This window comes from Aulostomus chinensis, chromosome 21 (assembly GCF_037954235.1).
Source record: "Aulostomus chinensis isolate RoL2024-O1b breed Wild chromosome 21, RoL_Achi_v1.0, whole genome shotgun sequence".
In the NCBI taxonomy this organism is placed as follows: Eukaryota; Metazoa; Chordata; class Actinopteri; order Syngnathiformes; family Aulostomidae; genus Aulostomus; species Aulostomus chinensis.
In genome coordinates this window covers 21,377,125-21,398,623 of record NC_141340.1, presented here as the reverse complement: position 1 = coordinate 21,398,623, position 21,499 = coordinate 21,377,125, and the positions used below count along the sequence as shown (strand labels likewise).

The 21,499-nt window shown below is 45.4% G+C and overlaps 1 protein-coding gene across 3 annotated transcripts in view; it reads right to left on the bottom strand.

The window, feature by feature from the left end:
* Positions 1–21,499, bottom strand: part of kcnh2b (potassium voltage-gated channel, subfamily H (eag-related), member 2b) — a 242,697-nt gene that overhangs the window by 116,804 nt on the left and 104,394 nt on the right. The window contains exon 1 of one of the 3 annotated variants that reach the window (XM_086192186.1): positions 1,769–1,942. The exons of 1 other annotated variant lie outside the window; for it this stretch is intronic. The gene's annotated coding sequence lies outside the window, so the exon portion shown is untranslated. Of the gene's footprint in view, positions 1–62; positions 182–1,768; positions 1,943–21,499 lie in introns of those variants that run through there. One more of the 3 variants, XM_086192185.1, reaches the window with a different exon arrangement.

Below are 21,499 nucleotides of genomic sequence, written 5' to 3'. Positions count from 1 at the left end.
CTTGATCTCTCACTAGCTCCTCCCACACGTGTCTGCATACCTGGCTCTGCTGTCGCTCTTACCTGGGTAGTGATGGTCAGTGAGCGACTCTACCAGTGGCAGCAGTTCAGCTAGTGTTCGCACTTGCAGCCAACAAGGTATGTTGGTACCAGGCAGCGTAGAGAATTCCTACTGCTGTCCCACCTCTCTCACCCGCCTGCCATTCATCTCACAGCCTCGCTCCAGAGTGGGCCGAAATCCGATTGGACAACAGCGTAATCCCAACGCAGGAGGAGGAAAACTATGAAATACAGGCAAAACTAGAGGATTACACCATCTGGTCATATTTACATGCCAGTGTGTGCATTCATGTGTGTGTGTCTATATGGATACATGCCTAGTGCACATGTGTAGGTGGATGCAAAGGCTCGTGTTCATTCATGAACCACCGGGTCACGTCCATTCATGCCTGCTCTCATTAACAGCTGTGACTCTGCCTTTGGAGCCTTTTTAAACACAAAAGGTGTTGCTGCAGCCGCTTAAAGCTGCTTTACAAAGCTCTGCAAGTGCACGCACACACACACACACACACACACACACACACACACACACACACTGCACAATTCTCTTTGACTTTTTTGGGATATTTGTCTCTCACAAGATGATCATAATGATGTTCCCATGTCTTTCACCTGACTGAAGTTCATGGTTGGTCCTGTCCTGGACCAACTACTCGCTTGCCCTGGCCCTGTGTTTCTCTCTCCTTTCTACCCCTCCATCTCTCTCTCCTCTTTTCCCCCTGCCCCCAATCCCCCTCTCTGTCCTCTCCTCCCCCACCCCCATCTCCCTGCCCCCTCGAGGCAGAAGGCCGCCCACTCTGTTCTGCCTGAGGTTTCGTCCAGTTGTTACTCGCCAGCGTGGCTGACATCTGCTCATGTTGGGTCTCTGAGTTAAAGAGGAAGGTTCTAGACCTGCTCTTTGTGTAAAAAGACTTGAGATGGCTTTTTTGTGATTTTGCATGATATAAATAAAGATTGACTGATTGATTGATTGATTGATTGATTGATTGATTGATTGATTGATAGCTGTATTCATTATGATAATCAAATATAAGAGTGAGATCAAATTTATGAGTTTTGAGGGCTGTAATGAAGACAGCAAACATTTTTTTTCAAACAAACATTAATGAGATCTTCATTAAAGACACAAAGTGATAAATAGCCTCATATTTCTTTGTCAAAGAGATTAAATTGGATTAATGGATTCCCTCACTGATTCTCATTACTGTCACATGAGCAGTAATCTGAGTCAGATTTCCAGCAGCAGCCCTCCTCCCTGTCTGTTTACATCACACATCACATCAGGGCAGGTGCAGTCAGAGCATCAGAGACAGGAAGGAACCAAGTACAAATACTGCATTCATACCCCGTCACCTGCATTTAAACACAAATACCTGTACGTACATTTTAAAAACAGGTGTTTCGCTTTCTCAGTACAGACACAGACAAACATTGAAGATACAATGAGAGACAAGAGTTTTGGTTCACAGGGCGGAGAGCTTCATCACTCTCCAACAGGGGGCGATGACACCGCTAAACAATGGTCGCCACTTCTCAGAACGTATGCAGAAGAACAAGAGCCGCTGAAGAAGATCCCCTCCATAGCAGACAGGCGTGACACGCAGAAATCATCTTTCATTAAATGTGATGTCACTGTTGAGTCAGAAGAGGAGGAGGAGCCTCATCATGAGTGACGGCATGATGAGAATGAAGCAGCAGCAAAGACTCACCTGGACTTGAACCAGAGTCTTGTCCTCACGTGTGTAAGGCAGCTTGAGGATGAGTGTGTGTACTTCTGCCACCTCTGCAGAGCACTTACCAACATGTGGTCAGTGTAAGACTCATGACACTGCGTGTGAGTGTGTGTTTGGATGACAGATGTGTCGCCTTCAAACACACACACACACACACACACACACACACACACTTTCATGCACGTACACATCAGAATTTAGGATTAAACCTCTGCAAAAGAGGATTTAACTTCAGTGTGTTGTTTTTATATAATACATGATAAGACACAATCACATTTTCAGTTCTTATCAAACTAAAACTCTGAGAGTGCACAGATGACTTCTGGAACAGTGCCACTCACATCGCATCCATGAGTACACGAGTAAGCCTCAGGAGCAGCCCAAGGATTAAAGCCTCATGTTTTAGACGTATCAGGCCTATTTGTTGCTGACCATCATACTGCCTCCGTGTCCTGTAAGAGATTTCCTCTGAGAGCATTCAGAATAAATTGAGCTTTGAGGTTAACAGGGCAAATGCCATTTCATCTAAATGCTTGGCTTGGATGTTTTCCAATTCAGTGTGTACCAGCTGGTAATCTGATTCAGCATCGCTGATTTACAAAGCTCTGAGAGATTATCACAATGCTCTCAAACATTCAACAAAAAAAGACCCTGAGTAAAAAGTGCCCATGGCCGACCAGAGAGGGGTGCCGGTCATGAAACGACGTGTCCTCAACTCCAGCCTGAAGTCTTGGGTGCTGATATTCTTCCAGAACTATTCTTCTGTATTAGATCAGACAGATATAATACAGACAGTTCAGTTACTGAGATTAGTTGCTCATACATGTGCCATAAGTAGTTGAAATATGTCAATGGGATTATAGCATATGCTTTCTGTCATGACAAATGAAGACAATAATGATGTGTGACAGATCTTGACATGGAAAATATACTCTGATGATGTTCTGAAACAATAAATGTGTTCCTGACATTCACAGTTAAATCCAAAGATCTGAGGACACTTGAGTTGCCAGGCAGGTTCACAGAAATCCGTGTGTTTGGCTGTCAGAGATGTTTGGAGATGCACCAACCACGCTTGTTTTAAATGACATCAAATGCAAGTTCAAATTCAAACAGCCTGATGCTAAAGAACTCTGGCAAATAGCTGGAACGTGCAGTTCTGACCACTGGGGCAGGTTTGACCCAAACATGTTGTAGACTCACTCAGGTGGAGGACCCCCCCAGCAGAACGACTCAGAAGGCTCCATCAGCTCAGGAGCCCCTCAGCCCAGGAGCCCCTCAGCTCAGATGCATCCAATCCAGCAAAATCAGTTACAAAAGCAGGCTGAACACAATAAATGACAGAGACAAGAACATCCGTACGTTTATGTGATGTAAAATAAAAATTAATCATAGTAACAATATGAAACAGGAGACACAGAAAACTGACCCAGGAACTGGTGGGGGTCATGACCCCCCCAGGCCTAGAGGTCCAAAGCATCGGTCAGTTTACGAGACAGCAGTGAGACGCTGGTGCAGAGACGTTGATCCATGCCGGGCTGGATCTCACAGAGACGGTTTCAGAATTATCTTTGGCCTCATCAAAAAAGATTAAATTCAATCTTCTATTCCAACAGCCTGATAACCTGTGGTCATACAATCCTCAAAGGCTTGTTTGGATTACACGAATGACTGGATTATGGGAATAATGCCCCTTCAAAGACATCTTTTTATGCTGAAGTTGAAACCACTAAACCAGTGCAGACTTTGTGTTCTACAAAGGCGGATGAAGGTGAGGAAGGGGAGACGGAGAGGCTGCGGGAAAGCCAGCACTCAAAAACACAGAGACAATGAGAAAGTAAATAGAGGATGAAGGAGAAGGAATAAAGTTTTGGTTGGGTTTCTCAGTCATTAGGGAGGGAATGTGACAAAAATTGTTGTCAGGTGTGAGTTGGGAGTCGAGGCAGGAGGGATTATCTGTCTGGGACCATATTTCCTGCAGTCTATCAGGAGGTGAGAGCAGATGAAGGGACAGTAAGCAGAGGTTTGGCTCCCCCAGGTGACCTCATGACCCTGTACATCATCAGGGGCATGAGTCCTCCACACTATCTTTTAAATCTCCTCAGACTGGGGAGGTCGGACGGCACGTCCCCTCCCGCTCTGCCTCCACTGTCACCCACCAGGCGTCCTGCGGTGTGCACTCTTAATTCTGGCGATGGAGCAAATGGATTAAAGGAAGAATTGATGAACCAGCTCCTCACCTCTGGACTCAGAACTCATGGTCATGCTCCACTAACAGCCTTTTGGTGGAGTAATGTAGGATTTCTGTAACACTATTGTACTTTCTATTTGTAGTAACACATCACCAGCCCCAAATTAAGAATGTCTGGATGTTTTTGTGCAACCTTCGTATGAGTGGTGAGCTGAGGGAACTAATGAATTGAGAAGGTCGATGTGGAACGTCTGTGAACGGGACAATCACCAGCTTTTGGACAGATTGTTAGCAGAATTGCATCAGGAGGTAAACTGAAGTTTCCAAACTACTTCAGACTGTCTCATGATGATGTACAAGGTGAGCAGAACATCGGATAAAGTCAACTTTTAAAAGTCAGCGTTCTGTAGTTATTTGGGTTGAAATAACACAAAAGCAGTGTAATCAATAACTTGTAACTAAAAGCAAGAAACCTCTGTCTGTATGTGCTCCTGTCACTCCATCATCTCATCAACTGTTCATCTAATCAAGGTTAAACTTGGCCTGTGCTTTGCTGGGGCCAGGAGGAAGTGCACGGTTGAGTTTGACGTTCAGGGTCCAGGGGGGTCAAGGGGAGTCGGGGGGGGGGGGGGGGGTCAGGTGTTTAGAGGCCTCAAGTCTGAGATGACGCTCAGGGTTCTGGGAAGCTCCGGGACACAACCTGAGACAACCGTCTCTACGCTTGCTGTCAGAAATGAAGGCTGAGAGAGAGACATCCAGCAGGGCCCCCATCCTCCCCTCAGCTCCTGCTGCTCACAACCAGTGGCTCTCAGTGTGGCCGGGATCGAATGAAAGAATGAATGAATGAATGTACAGTGGTCTCCTATTCAGTAGCGAGATGAGGAGAGATGGAGGCAACAAGAGTGTCAGCAGACTGACGCTGGACTGGCAGATTCTCATTCTGACTTAACGTCAATCAAAAAGCCTACTTGCATTACCCAGGTTTAAACTGTAATTATCTTTATTTATATGTCAGCATGCATGTATGTTCAATATACAGATTTCGGCTGCAGATTTTTAATCATAATCACACATCCATCTGTCAAATGGGAATTATTTTACAGACTTTCTCCACATTCATCTACATTATATTTTGAATTCTTAGTTAATAAATCAAGACGGTGGTTAAAAACGCAGCTCAAGAAGGGAATCGATTAATCGTGTTGAGTTAAAGGTGGGACGGTCCAAGCAGTGTTGGTGGTAGCGTGCCACATTCCAGTCAGCCTCAGAAAGGTTCGAACGTGCAAATAATAGGAGATGGAGTTGTTCGCACTCAACAGAAGCAAGACGGTCACCATCTTATCAGGCTACATGTATGACGACTAATGCTGGTAGAAACATGTCCTGTACTTGCAGCCTAGTATGTTTGAAATGCTTTTGTAATCTTGATTGATTTGAAGTATCCAGCGGGGCAACATCCTACATCGAAGGCATCAGGAGAACGGGGTTTGACATATCCACGCCTCCTGGTGGACAGCTATTGTAACTACGAGTGTGTACTGCACTTCAGGCAGATCACCAGGCATTTATGGCGTTTCTTGTAAATGGAGCTAAACAAGAGAGCCCAGACATCCCACGCTCCTGTTCTTCATGTGAGGGAACTGCTGACTGCGCTGACCGAGCAATGATCAAAAGATTAACTTTCTATTTTAGGAGCGTCGTCAAGATGAATGCTAACTGTCCATGACACAGTCAGAGAAAGACGTGTGTGTGAGAGGTGTAGAGGAGGAGGATGTCAGCTGTGTGTCTTGTCTAATGCTGTTCTGAATCACATTCAGACATGCACACACACACACACACACACACACACACACGCACACACACACACACACACACACGCACACACACACACACACACACACACACACACACACACACACACACACACACACACACAGATAGAAGTGTGCACGTCCTCCCGAGACTGTAAATATTCTCCAGGCTTGCTGCTGCAGGCCATCAGGCAGAGCTTGTTATGTTCTTGGTCATAAGAGAAGAAATAAGAAGCTCTGCAACTTCAAATCCAAACCACTTGGACTAAACCGACCAACTCACGTGTCTAATTGCCTGAACGTGTCATTCAGTTAGTCAGGAAGGAAAAAGATGTTGACTCTTAATTCCGTTGCAGTCCTGAGTAGCAGCCTCTTTGTTGAACAATCGTCAGCTCTTCGTATCTCTAGAGGGGAAAAGCCCCTTTTGGGACTGTGAATCTTATTTCATGTTATTGCAACAGAGCGTGGTGCCGGCCCCCAGCATGGTTGGGACGGTTCGGTCTCAGAGGGTGTCAAAGGTGTGTCAGGTGGACTTCCTGTAATCAGCTTTGTGAGCTTGAATAAGTTCAGGACTGAACGGGTCCGTGTGTTATATTTGGTCATCAGCGACTCGCTTGGTTTACTGCAGCAAACAACATTTCTAGACGTCTCCCGTGCCAAACTTCACCTATTTGACCCGCAGAGCTGAATTACTACATCACTGCTTTGCATCACTGCAAATGTGCTAAAGTGTCCAAGCAGGGATCAAACCCGTCTCCTCCCACCTCAGGCCATCACGCGCGCGCGCACACACACACACACACACACACACACACACACACACACACACAAAATCAGCAGGTGTGATGTGGGAGGGAAGGTTAGAATGTCGACACGGGGACATCCTAACCTGCTTCAGGGTAAAGATTCCTTAAAAACCAGGTCCATCTAAACCAGAGCAGCATTTAAACCTGCTGGTGAACCACCAGGTGGCAGCGTACAACAATAATTTACTTGTTACTGGTATGAGCTGAGAGTGGCAAATGAGCACCCACCCACCCACACACACACACACACACACACACACACACACACACATATGCAAAAGCCTGCTGACTATTACAATTAATTAATTTGGCTATGCTTCACCACCGCAACAAGCCTGATACAGACTTGTTGTTCAGGTAGAGCTGGAGGGCTGGAAAAACAAATGTGTGTGTGTGTGTGTGTGTGTGTGTGTATCCGTGTGTATCCGTGTGTGTGAGTGCATGTGTGAGTGCATGTGTGTGTGCGTGTATACGTGTGTGTATGTGTGTGTACGTGTGTGTGTGTGTGTGTGATTAAATTTTTTTATCTAATGTTACATAACATAACAGAAGACAGCTGTTGGTCAAGATAAGGGGGGAAAGGGGTTCAATATTAACTGATAATCCCACACTCAAGACAAACACACACACACAGATATCATGATACTGACTTGCTCACTGTTTTCTCGATGGTTTCAGATTGTATTCCAGACAACAGTTTATCAGCCTCCCTCCCCTGTAGTAGTGTGTGAAGTACTCATGTGGTGAGATGTGTGTTGCCGGGGGCGGGGGGCTGCCATACAATTGTACTGGTACTGGCTGTACTGGTGTGTGTCCGTGTATGCGGCTGTTTCTGTCTGTTTCGCCTAGGTGACTGCTGGTGGGAAGCATGGGAAACGTTGGTGGTACAGTCGTTGTGCATGACTGATGCAACAGGAGTGATGGGAACTGGTGGAAGAAGCTCCAGCCTGAGGGGGTGGGCGTCGAGCATCCAGCTGTCCATACCGGAGGATAGTGCTCTGGGTAAAGGGTGGGGTGTGCTGGTGGCAGGTGCCAAGTCAACCAAATATATTTGGGACTATTAACTTTAGTATTATCAAATATTTATTTGTCCTTGAGAAAACGTAAGTGTTCCACAGAGTGCAGCCTCTCATTAGATGTGTTTGCCTGTACTTTTATTCCAAGATCAATGAAGAAAAATACACACGGCAGGAAAGCATCATGATCAATCCACTCTGGTGTTACTACTCCTTCCTTCTTCCCTTCCTTCCTTCCCTCCTTCCCTCCTTCCCCCCTTCAACTCATCATTAATGAATAGTTAATTAGTGAAACCAGGTTCCAATTTAGAGCATTCCCTTCCTCATCCGTCAATAAACCCTGTTGTCCACATTGATTAGATGATGGAGGAAAGGAGAGAAGGATCAGGAGAAATTGAGATCTTGTGCTTGATCAATACGCCTCCATCACAGTGCAGCAGAGGTCGGAGCTGCTTCCTGTTCTACCAGTGGGATCACGGCGGAAGTGAAGAGCTCCGGGGCAAGGAGTACAGCTCCCTGAACAGCCGTCAGAGCAGAGGTGCATCAATACTGCATTTGAACGCCCTGGAACCATATTGATATTGGAAGGTTTGCAGCACCAATAATTTTGTCTTTTGATTTGTGTTAACATAAAACGGGTTCAAGTTTTTAAGAGCTTAGAATGTGCAAGTAGAGCTGATCGGACCGGCCCCCCTGTGCTGTATTTTCCTGGTGTATTCGTGGCTTTTGTCCTTCTTTGGTCAGACTTGCTGCTTTTTAGTTTTTGTAATTCCTGTCGCTTTGGACTTGTCTGCCAGTTCTTCTGCTTGGACATATGACCTCCGCTGTATTTGTGGAATCCCAATTGCCTGGCAACTCTGTGCCTTTGCCTTGAGGATTAAAAGACTTTGTTTTTGAACTTTGAGGTTGCGGAGTTTCTGCATGGAGTCCAGTTTCCTTCAGTTCCCTCAACACCACTGAAGTGTCTGGATCAGGATTTTTGAATGTGGGTGGATGTTTTCTTCATTATGTCATAACTGCATTTAATGTTTGGGACTTCATGCAGCAGCTTCCTGTGTGATGGCTGACTGTCAAAACTGGCAGCCTCGTCACGGTAACGGCAAAACCGTCCCCAAAGTGAGCTGTCAGCAAGTTCCTCCGGTTTTTCTGACCAGCCACTAGGTGGCGTTGTGACCAATCTGCCTCACAATGGTGGTCCTTTGTCCACAATACACACCTCTGAGGTGGTGGAAAAATAATCGCTTTTCATTATCCTGCAAACCAACAAGACAAAAAGATAATGCCACCAAAAACACCATTGATGCATCAAATTCAGTGACACCAGGGGTGAAAGTGGCTTAAAAGTCTTGCCGGAACTGTACGCACGCCCAAAGGGCACACGCCGCTGCCAAAGTTTTACAGTTTTTAATCGGTTTTGGGTGATTTTTATTACAGTTTTTGGGTGTCTGTTGCCCACCCAACTGCAGCCCCCATAGCCCCACCCTTCCCGCGCTACCCCTGGAAATGCTTTGAAAACTGCTCTTTACAGTAACTGCCCACTACAGGGCTAACAGCAGGGAACAGCAGACATGAACAAACAGATCATCAATATCACTCAGTGATTTATTCTTCTTGTCGGTTCTCACTGGCAGAGACAGTCTCTCCCTGGAACTCGCTCTCATCAGTGAGTGGCTCTGAGTCTGAATCTTCCGTGGGTCTCATTTTTCTAACTTTTTCTCTTGCTTCTTCAACTCTGTCACATTTTCGCTTAAACATGTCACTTATATGACGTTGCATTGTGCCAAAGCAGGTCGCCAGCAGCCGAGTTCTTTGATTTTGCCCTCTGATTTGTTTTCTTTCTCTTTTTTTCGTTTGGCGAAAGCAGAACAGTGTGGTTTTAACCAATCAAAACTAACAATGCTGGTAACGGGACCCACGTGTCCGTCTGTCAGCCAACCACAAACACCTCGCATGCGGAGATGCGCTCATGGGCACGACTCCATGGCTGCGTACGAATTGCCAAGTGGCAACCTACGTCCTCCTGCTACGTCCTACAGCTACAGCCTACTCCTACAACCTAAACACAGCGGCACCATTCAGACACTCTCGAAGATTGGTGGTGAAGCACGACCTCTGCTGGCAGAACACAGATACCGCAAATAGAGAGACGGCACCAACGAAAGCCCCACCTGCTGGCCTGACTGTGGTACTGCACTCCACTCTGAACCCACCTCTCACTCATTCTCTATTATTAAGCACATTAACGCACCTTTAGTCATCAACAATGACTATAAATGTTGGTGTTCATCAGAATGGGAGACTGTTGGTGGCGCAAACTTGGCTTGCGGGTCCACAAGTTTTTAGGGGACAAAGAAAAAGTCGTGGTGCATTGTGGGCCATAGGTTGCTCCGTAGGATGCACCTGAACCGACCTACAATGTGGGCGTGTTTAGGCTGGAATTTAGGTTGTGAAGCAGGTCGCTACTCACGCCAGTTGTGGTTTCAGACAGCCTACGACCTGCTCTGAGACCTACCATCAGACCTACTTGGCAATTAGGACGCAGCACGTGTCAAGGCGGTTTACACTGAACGCGCAAGGTACAGGCTACGCAGGGGAAGTCCATTCACTGTGTATGTGGGCACGCTGTGACGTCACATGAGCGCAAACCAAGCCCAGCTACTCGGTAGCGCTGCGCCTGCTTGCGCCCCACCCCATGCAGCACGCCGCATCTGCCATGTTCAGTTTGAAACTGAATTCAGACGTCCTTTTCTTTATTTAATATGGGATTTTCAGCTCACTGTCACCCCTGGGTGACACTGAATTATGAAAAACATGACAAGGATAGGATACACACGCACACACACACACACACACACACACACACACACACACACACACACACACACACACACGTCCAGGAGTGTCTGGAGGCTCCTTGACAGTGCGATAGTAGCCAGTGAAGATCGATAGCTAAGCTGTCTAAATGTCTCTAATAATGACAGTGTGGGTGACAGCGGTGTCAGATACACGCAGCTTCGACGGCGGCATGTTTCACACTGCACTCGTGCTCATGTCACACACACTGCTAGTAACAGATTACATGTCCGAGCTGTACACATGTAGTGTCCAACACGCCTTTAAGTGAAAAAGTCCTCAAGTCTCACATTTAGAGGTTTGTACCACGTGGATCAAACATCTGGGACACACAGGTGGCGAGGGATTACAGGTCAGGCTGGTTTCACACACACTCAATAATATTTTAGAGCTGACTAGACACAACACATGCAGGGAAACCAGAGGCTCTATGGTGACTGAACTCTTAATTTTCACATTTTGCTGCAATGAACTGATTTCAGAGGTGAACAGACTCTGAAATCCCATTATTACAAGTTTTAAAGATCTCACTGTTTAAAATCCATTCATGATGTCAAAGTGCTGCGCTGAGGGTCCATCTTCATTACCGACATGGGACTGGACTGTATGGCTGGACTATGTTCCTGACAACTTTTTAATTCTACTATCTTCTGTTAATGCAAACATTTTTACTTTTGACTCTCCTCTTTTTACAAAACAGGCCAAATTGTGATGCACGTCAGACAAAATTCAATAAAAGATATCATGATAGATTCAGAGTAGGGCTTTGATTAAAGGGTCAAATAACCCATTCCCTCTCAAGCTCAACACAACATTGGTTGTCAAAATGAAAAAAAGAAAAGAAGAAAGAAGAAAAGAAGCAGAGGACGTCCACCAAACGTTTAGAAGTTTGAAAACTAGAAAACTTTAGTTTTACTTGAATAAGCAGGTTGAATAGCTTTCACGGGAGGTTGTTTTCGACAGAGTATCTCTGCTTCTTCTTGAGTAATGAATGTCTTTAATGAAAACTGAACAGGCTTGACTGGAAGGACACACACACCCTTGACACTATGGCCGGTTTACCAAAACACACAAATATGATGAATTTTGAACTTCTGAAACATTCCAAGCCCTTCAAAATAACCAGTGATTAATCAGAGGAGTCTGATTGAGCTACAATGATGGCTTAATTAAAAGCTCCATGTACCCTTATTAACTTGGTAAATGTGAATTCAATCAAGACGGCTTAATTAAAAGTGAAACAGTAGAAGCTACTTTACTGACTGAGAACAATTAAAGAGAGTCATGGAGTGAAAATGGTTTTTACTGCAGGCTTGCTCGCAAGTCTCTTTATTCTCTTGACGTGTTTCAGTGTGTTGGAGGCGGCAAGCGTGAATGCGCGGACGCTGCTTTACACTATGCAAATATAACATATCCCCTGGATATTAAAAGAACTGCTGACTAAACAATGTACACCTCTGACATACACCAACAAAACCCTGATGTGTGGCACATATTTGTTTTTGAGTGAAACCAGGCTCACTGCAGAACAGCAACATTCAAATGAGCTGTTTGTGTGGTCGCTGACGAGCTCGTGTCACTCCTGTGCAAGAAGCTCGTCAGCGACCAAGGAGCGCTGCAGCTCCAAGAAAATAAAGCATTGCACTGTTTAATTCTGTTCATGAGTACACAGATAATGGGAATGTACTGGATGTGAAGTTTGATTACCCTTTGAAGTAAATGGCCTGTCACTGATATTCTTGGCTTGACTCACTGAGGAGCTCGTGCCAGAATGAAGTACTGATGGAAGTATTCACAGATGCTGGTTACAATGTAGCTCACTGTGTACTGACTGAAGACTGGCCATGGTGGAGGAGTGAAAGATGCACAATACACTAAAGACACAGATGTGATGTGTGATGTGTGTCATTAAAAGTGCACCAGAAACACACATCACATCTGGTTAAAGTCATATAATCAGAGCCTCATGAACACTCCGTGTTCAAAGTATTTGTCTCTCCTATGTACCACTGGAACAAACCCAGCAGAACAGAGCCAATCTTAACACTGTTAATTCATCGTTTTAAAGAGACTGAAATGTAAAAGTCTATTTTATTTGTGTATATGTAAGTGTATGTGTAAGAAATAAACCCTCCGTGTTCCATGATTGGAAATACGAAGACAGAGGCACCACATCGAGGCGTAAAACAACAACAGCAGGTGTTTACGACGTGGAAGCAAGCGAAGGCAGGTCAGACAACACCCTGCATGAGCTAAGATCAAAACTACAGCACTTCCTGAGTGGCACGACTGTGAACAAGCAAGAACCATCAGTGTTCTACTGTAGTTGTTTTGAACTAAAATCAAAGTGGTAGTTGTCAGCAATCCACTGGGACTCCACAGGAGAGGTACACACACACACACACACACACACACACACATACACATACACACACACACACACACGCACACATGTCTGCACACAGTGTTTGTGATGCTACTTTGCTAGGCAACAGCCATATCAATACTAGTCCTGTGTACACAAAATAAAAGACAAAAGTGTCATCAAAAATACATCACAATGAATATAAAATGTCCACAATACACAACCACAGATGTGACTTTTTACCAAAACATAGCAGGAGTGATAGACGCTCGACGTCTCAGGGGGGAACAAATACTGCAAACAGCATCAGGCGAACACGACAAACTACACAACCCCCCCCCCCCCACGAACAAAACAAAATCATAATAATAACTACATTTTTAAGAATAAATTAAAAATTATGTGGGGTTCACACCTCTGACTGTGACATGCGTGCATGTTTGACACTGCAACACTGGTGATGTGTTGTTGTTTTTCCATATGTGGGCAGAGGGAGATGGAAGAGGGATGAAAGAAAGGAAAAAGAGAGAGCAAATGTTGTCTCCTGTCTTTGTCAGAGCTTTACTCAACGAACATAACATCCTGCTGCCTGGCCTGTGGCAGCCCTGGCCAGCAGGACAAGTGAGATGATGAGTGTGCTGCATCGGTCCGAGACAAACACCACTTCCATCTTTGTTGGTTCTGATGGAAATCTTATGCCATTCCTGAAACTGTGCACAGATGTGCTCTAATACACATGACGGGTAGGACTGCAGTCTATAGATGTGAGTTGGGTCATGCATGTGCAACGATGGCATGTAGCTCCACACAATGTTTCCATCTTTAAAAAGAATATTATCCCATCCATAGATCTTGTTTGCACTCATTGATTCTACAAAATACTCACCTTTAATGAACAGGAACAGTGCCATTTGGAGGTCAGTCCAGGTTCTGTTTTTTATTTTTTTAAAAAGAAGAGCTTACTTAAATGGAAAATTCAGAGGTTTTACATGATGTCTGTCCTTGACAAAGACTCGCCTCACAATGGGCAGTTGGCAGACGTGACACATGGGATCTGCATAAAAACAAGCAAACTATTAACTACAAATGTGGTGTGTGCATCATCTTGATGTGAAGGCTTATCTGCTGATCTCAGCCTGCTTCCTTTGCCGTCATTCCTCCCAACTGTGTTGCCCTCTCCATCTCTCCCTCTCTCCTTCCCTCCATCTTTCAATATGGATATATAAGATCTCAAGAGCAATTTAAACTCCTGGAGAAAGCAACCGGGAAGTGCAAGCTCACAATTCATATCTGATGTACGTTTCTACCGTATCTCCGTCAGCAGCAGCTGCTAACACGGTGCTAACCCCCCCCCCCCAGGGGCTGAATCTTGTGAAGACAGAACACGTCCAACTGAGGTTGCTGGGCTGTTCATTTACCAGCCGGCCTCTTTAAAACACAATCTGTAATTGTCTCCTCTGCATGGAGCTGAGCCACTTAGAAAAACAGTTTGTAATTGTCGGGCTAGTGTGCTGAGGTTTGGCTAAGCAGCCAGATAAGTGTTTCTGGCAAACGGGCAACGAAGCTTGTTAACCGTAATGAGCCAATCGGATGCATTAGAGAGGGAGGAGGACAGCAAGGGGGGTGATGGATCAAGGCGTAAGAGAGACAGAGAGTGAAAACGGAGGTGAAAATGACAGCTAGGAGACACAGAAATACAATATAGGGAGTGAATGTGTGAGGAGGGAGGAGGAATTTGGCAAAGAAATCATGTGTGGGTAATGGAATAATCATGGGTTGGGAGTGCTGGTGACATCGAGGAGCAAGACAATGGCCATAATATCATCATCACTTCTTTACTTAATGAAGTATGAAGGGATGCTTCATAAACACCATCTAGCACCTGCTCCCTAATTCAAAAGGGACAGCTCCATAAACTCTGAGAACTTCGTTGCCTTGGTAACAAAGGGGTCTCAAACAGAGAGCGAGAGTGAAAGAGTAAATAGGAAATGGTAACTACTGTCAAGGTTTGGGGTGTGAAGGCTCAACGCATCACAGTGTAGCGTGTGTGTGTGTGTGTGTGTGTGTGTGTGTGTGTGTGTGTGTGTGTGTGTGTGTGTGTGTGTGTGTGTGTGTGTGTGTGTGTGTGTGTGTGTAAGATATCTTATTGCTGGCTGTCACCAGCAGCCGGTTTATGAGCTGTGTGATGGAAGCCAGTGGGTAAAAGAGAGCCTGAAGCTCATCTTTGCAACTGTTACTTTCTACACACACACACACACACACACACACACACACACACACACACACACACACACATATACACACACACACACACACAGAGTCTCCACATCCAACAGTCTTTTGCTAACTTTCCTCTTCTCTTCCTGTGGTTGAGGCTGGTGGCTGAAGTTTGCGTGAGTGATGGGTAGACCGGCACATCCATCCAGATCCACTCACATTTACACACACACACACACACACACACACACACACACACACACACACACACACACAAAAACACACACACAGACACAACAGTGACTAACAAGACCTGCTGTGTGTCTCAGCCTGGGGAGCAGGGGAACTTTAATTTGGATGGTGGGCCAGGTTCTATTGTTGAGGCCATACATCAGAGCAAGGCCTAATGAAAGCCCAGCAGTCAGGACATGTCTGGCTTTATACTGTACGTGCACAATACACACACAAGCACACACCTCTGACAATCATTCTCTCTCTCTCTCTCTCTCTCTCTCTCTCTCATACACATACACACACACACACACACACACACACACACACACACAGTGATCATTTTTAATGAAAAACACAAACCAGCTGCCAGTGTGAAGATGTTAAAGGGAAGTCACATCTTAACTTTTGAAACTTCTGTTTTGTGTCTTCACTCTCTAAAAGGAACATCAGGACAGTCTGAACATCATCTCCTTCCTGTCGCACTCAAGTGTGTGACACTGCCTGACAGCTCTGGCAGCTGTTCTGACTCTCGTTTGCCAAATGAATTTGCCATCAGAGTCAAGACACAACGGACTGCATATATAAAGTTTATCTCCAGTCTTCACTAAAAGTGTTCATAGATCATACTGCCATTCACCCATTGTGTTAGCGTCACTGGCTGATGCACACAATTAAAAAACTTCATGGAGAAGGTAAACTTAACCAGATATAAGTGAAAGCATTGTGAGCGCCGTATAAGCAGGGTATTATAGAACTACAAGTGTTATTTAAGAATGACAAACATCCATCCATCCACTTATTCCTGTTCAGGGTCGCAGGGGGGTGGAGCCTATCCCAATGGCTATGGGCAAGAGGCGGGGTTCACCCTGGACAGGTCCAACACATAAAGACAAAGAACCATTCACACCTACGGTCAAAGTTCTGTAGTTTTAATGTAATTAAATTAATTTATTTAGAGTGTTCAATCAGCCTCGTCCCCATGACTTTGGACAGCAGGAGGAAGCGGGAGTACCAGAGAGAACCCACGCAGGCACGGGGAGAACATACAGACGCCACACAGAAAGACCCCATGCCCAAGACGGGACTCGAACCCGGAACCTTCTTGCTGTGGGGCGACAGCACTAACCACTGCACCACCGTGCAGCCTGAATGACAAACAAGGAGGTGTAATACTTATAGCTTTAGCATGGGTAGACATGTGGCATGCAAAGCTAAGAGTTATCTTTCACACCAATCAAACATGTACGACAAAGCTAACTTAGCCTAGCCCTGCGTAGCGCCATCGCATTGTCGCATGACCACTTAGCATTCTCACCCTCACGAAACACATTGCGTCAGAAACGGTCCAGATGCTGATGAAGATAACATCAATAGCAGTTGATGCCCCGTTAGCTGACACACACATTGCTTCCTTGTCGGCAGGCGGAGCGATACACACATTCATGATCTGACTCCTGGCTGGAGTCCCCATTTCACCCAATCTGGATGACTGCTGCAGGTCCTGTTCTGGGTAACCAGCAAAGCCCTGCACAGTCTCTCATATGTTCAGAGGTCAGCGGCCCGGCCAGGGTCCTCATCCACTGGCTCCCGGTCAGTCCTCCCTGAGGCTGCAGGAGTTGTGCACGCACTCGTGTTTGACCACTGGGTGGATGTGCTACGTGCAACATGTGTTACGTGGCGCTGATGCTGTTTTGTTCACATGCAGTTTGGTTTTCTGCAACTGTGGAGGCATAAATGTGAGCAGCACTCCAGTCCTAGACAAATTTTCCAACAGGGTAAAACAGTATATCATATCACACTCAGCATCACCTCCTTCACCTGGTTGTCCCGCCCAAAAGTTACTTAAATCCTCCAGTCACAGAGAACAGAAAAAGAGAAGTCTTTACTGTCATGTGTACATTGTGCAGGTTTTGTCCTCTACATTTAATCTCTACAGAACTTTGAGCTGCCAGGCCCAGCCAACTCCAGACCTCAATGACATCTCATCTACACCAGGATCAGCAAACGGTGATACTGGCAGGCTGTATCATATCTGAGCGAGCAAACCAATCTATTATTGGCCTCATTGATCCACAAATAATGATGCCTGTCGCCATACACTCGTGGTGTCATCTCGTTTTAATTTCCTGTGATTTCACTCAGCCTCACTGATAAACAGACAAGCACACAGCTTATTATCTGCCAACAATGATGAAAAGATGGAACCACATGACTTTGATCTAGAGACTTCACAATATCTCAACATCAGGTGATTGGAAAAAAGCTACAATCCAGAAAACAACAACAAAACAAACCAATACATTTGCATGTCTGCTTTTAAAGGGATCACATGGAATTAAGGGCAGGAAATCCTGCAGGATCTCCACAGAGATATCGACATATCTTCCACAGCCTCTTTGGCTCAGGGTCTTAGAGCACCCAGGCTGGCTCTGTGTTGTGATTACTATCACTTTTCTATTCTCAGTGCTTTCAGCAGCTGAGGATCACAGCGGAGCATGTGTGTGATTTAACATGTTAACACTGTTCCTGTTCCTGAGCTCAACAGCAGCCAGAAAAAGACGCAAGCTTGTGTCTCCATGATGATGACAGAGCTAGCTAGTGTGTGAATGGATGGTTGAGTGTGTGTAAGAGTGAAAGATGTGTGTGTGTGTGTGTGTGTGTGTGTGTGTGTGTGTGTGTGTGTGCATGTGCATGCACACAAAGGCATTCTGTGAAACATTCATCTAGCATTAGCAGGTCATTCATCAGTCTAAAGGCAGGGTACTGGCCAACAGCACGCTGGACAAGAAAGGACACAAACACACACACACACACATACACACACACACACACACACATACACACACATACACATACAGAGAGAGAGAGAGAGAGAGCAACCCAATATGTCTAAGCTGAAATATTTAAGAGACGCTCGTTCGGGGCTGTTTGAACAGAGGTAAGTCTGTGCGTGTACATTAGTGTGTGTGTGTGTGTGTGTGTGTGTGTTTGGATGTGAGACAAATGTTTCCAGCTGGGGCCTTGTGGAAAAGAGCCGGCCTTCACTCCAGTGACACAGAAAGAAATCACCAGTCTTTGTCTTCCTCTCTGTGTACACAGTGACTGTCACAGAGCTTTTAAGTGTCATGCTATCTTCGATTACTGACTGGATTCAGGCGCATGTGAATCATCGCCAACCTGCAACCGTGAGCACATGCTGCAGAGTGTGTGAGTGTGTGTCTCTATTTTTTTTTTACAATAAAATTAATGATATGTTTAATGACACAGCCTTGCATCAATAAGCAGTGAATAAGCAGTGATGACACATTTTCAACTCAGCTGCATGCAAAAGTTGAGCTCCAGGGAACAGCCATTCTTGTTAGCAATGCAAACCATAGCAGTGCAATGCAAAGTGAAAAAAAAAAATCAACCTGTGCAGGTGATCGGATCAACAGCTCCACCACGGAACTCATGATCTGCCAGACGGACAGACGTACATCAGTGAAATGAATGAGCCGGTCAAGGGTTTGGTGTGACTCTTCTAGGCCCCTCTCAGAAAAGATAAATCTAAATTACGCAGTTGGAATGGCGCTTTCCATCTGATGAATGCTGCAACTGCAGTATTAGAGGTGATACTGAAGGGGCGAGGGGGGGGGCAAGGGAGGCAAAACAGATGAAGGTCAGACAGACAGAGGGTGAAAGGGAAGAGCTATTTCAGGCATCTGTGGAGGAAAATAGTGGATCAACATCTCTAAATGTTTTATTTCCTTCCTAATGTGTCCAAACACAAAGTCACACGAGTCATTTTATAAGATGAAGGGTTCGGGGTAGAAGAATGAGGACTCAGTTGGCCTTGTGATGCAGGCACAGTCAACCTTTGCTGTCGCTGTTCTGGCTGCTGAACTGAGCTGCACACGCTATGATGAACACAGCCTCTGCAGCAGCAGGACCGGGGGAAACTCCATCTGATTTAACATTGAGAACAATACTTTGCATTATTAGCTCTGTTAATTGGACACATTTAATGAATATCAGATTACACAGAGGGAGCTGCGTTGGCTGAGGTTAATTTACAGCGTAATATGCACCATTCAATGAAATGCATGTCGTAAAAGGAAGAGAAGTCCTGTAGTAACACTTCTGTGTTTTACACTGTGCTGAAGTAAGGTTACATAATTCAATTCAACAATTATGTAACAAATCACCTTAACATGGCCACAGGCACTAACGAGGATGCAGAAGAAAGGAGAAGAGAGGAGAAGAGAAGAGAAGAAAAGAAAAGAAAGGAGAAGAGACCTCACTGACCTACTAATAAGACGACTGACTGTGACACTATCAACAACTCTGACAACCACTCTGCCCTTCATGTATTGAATTTCTCTGCTCATAACATAGCTCAGATCAAAGGTCAGGTCCTTAAATACTCTCTCTCTCACACACACACACACACACACACACGCACACACACACACAGGCACACACACACATGCACAAACACACACACAGTGGCTGGTTCTTCTGTTGCCAAGCTGTTGGTAAAAATCTGATATGAAACACTGACAGACGCTAACCATGGAGAGTTGACTGTCAATGGTCAATCTGAAGTGTTCCACGTAAGCAGTGTTGTTGCTTTCATTGCTCATGGAGATGCAGCCCAGGTCGGACCACGCCCATCGGGAGACACTGGCTCTGTCTCCACCGGCTTTGGGAGGGGTTCCTCCTTGCTAACTATGCCTGCTAGCAGAGACGAGAGATGAACAACCAGCAGGCTATTCACGATGTTAGGGGTTTATTGTGGTATCAGCAGTTAGTGGTCATTCATTCACACTTTCAGGCGTTGGCTCGCTGTCAGCAGACGTCAGGTAACATCAGCTTTATGTCATTGAGCGACTGTAGCAGCTTGACTTATCAGTGACATTTGACTACAGGTTGATGTACAAGTGTGGGCGGGACTTAAATGTGCTCAGTCTCTATCACACAGTGTGTGGTGGGGTTGTCATGACACGAGAATATCCAACGCAATACTGACACCCAAGGTAATGCTTCATACTGGATAATGTCTAAATCACAGGAGTACAAAAATAAAAGAGACATAAAGTTATGGTACTGGTGCTATATGCTAACAGATACATGGTCCATGCTAACAGATACATGGTCCATGCTAACAGATATTTGGTCCATGCTAACAGATACATGGTCCATGCTAACAGATATATGGTCCATGCTAACAGATACATGGTCCATGCTAACAGATACATGGTCCATGCTAACAGATACATGGTCCATGCTAACAGATACTTGGTCCATGCTAACAGATACATGTTACATGCTAACAGATACATGGTCCATGCTAACAGATATATGGTCCATGCTAACAGATACATGGTCCATGCTAACAGATACATGGTCCATGCTAACAGATACATGGTCCATGCTTACAGGGCAGTGCATCGGTTGTTGCTGCCACCATCCCATCAGGCCCGTGTTGAGTTTGGGTTTTGAGGCATTAGTTTATATGAGCGACAGTTTAGTTTGGGAGTTCATGTGTGTGTTCACTTGTGTGTCTCTAGTTTGTGTTTCTACCTGTTTTCATTCACTCTGTTTACTTCCTGTTTTATTTTTTCTTCCCTGATATGCTTGTCACTTCCTGTCTTTGTGTGTTTCACGCCTTTCTTGAGTGCATCACCTGGGTCTGGTTTCGTATCAGTCCTGGTTACTCTCAGTCCTGCTCGCAGAGTTTCTCTCCTCCTTGCGATCTCTCCCCTGTTCCTTGTTCAGTCATCAGTTGAGTGTCTGGGTTCGGTTGTCCGGGTTACTGTAGTTCTTGTCGGATCCTCCCGTCACCTCACCACTTATCTCGCCTGTTTGGTCTCCGGGGGCTTTTCTGAGTTTTTGTGTTTAGTTTCTCTGTCTAGTTTTTGTTTTGTTTTGCTGAATAAAAGCCCAGCTGCACCAGGTCCTGCTGCTCCCTCCCCTGCATGTGGGTCCTGCCCCCACCACCGTCACATGCCACTTACTGTATCTGGGTTTATTGTCTGAGAGCCTGGTGCCTTGGCAGCAGGTTTAGGTGTTGATCGGACAGAGTGAGTGGGCGACAGTGAGGGTGCCTCTCAAGTCGCAGGTCAACTTTCTCAGGTTCAGTCTGGGATATTGAAAGGAAAACTCTGGAGAACAATTAATGTGAGTTACATTAACTTAACTTACTAAATTAGCACGGTGGATTTAACGTTAAACA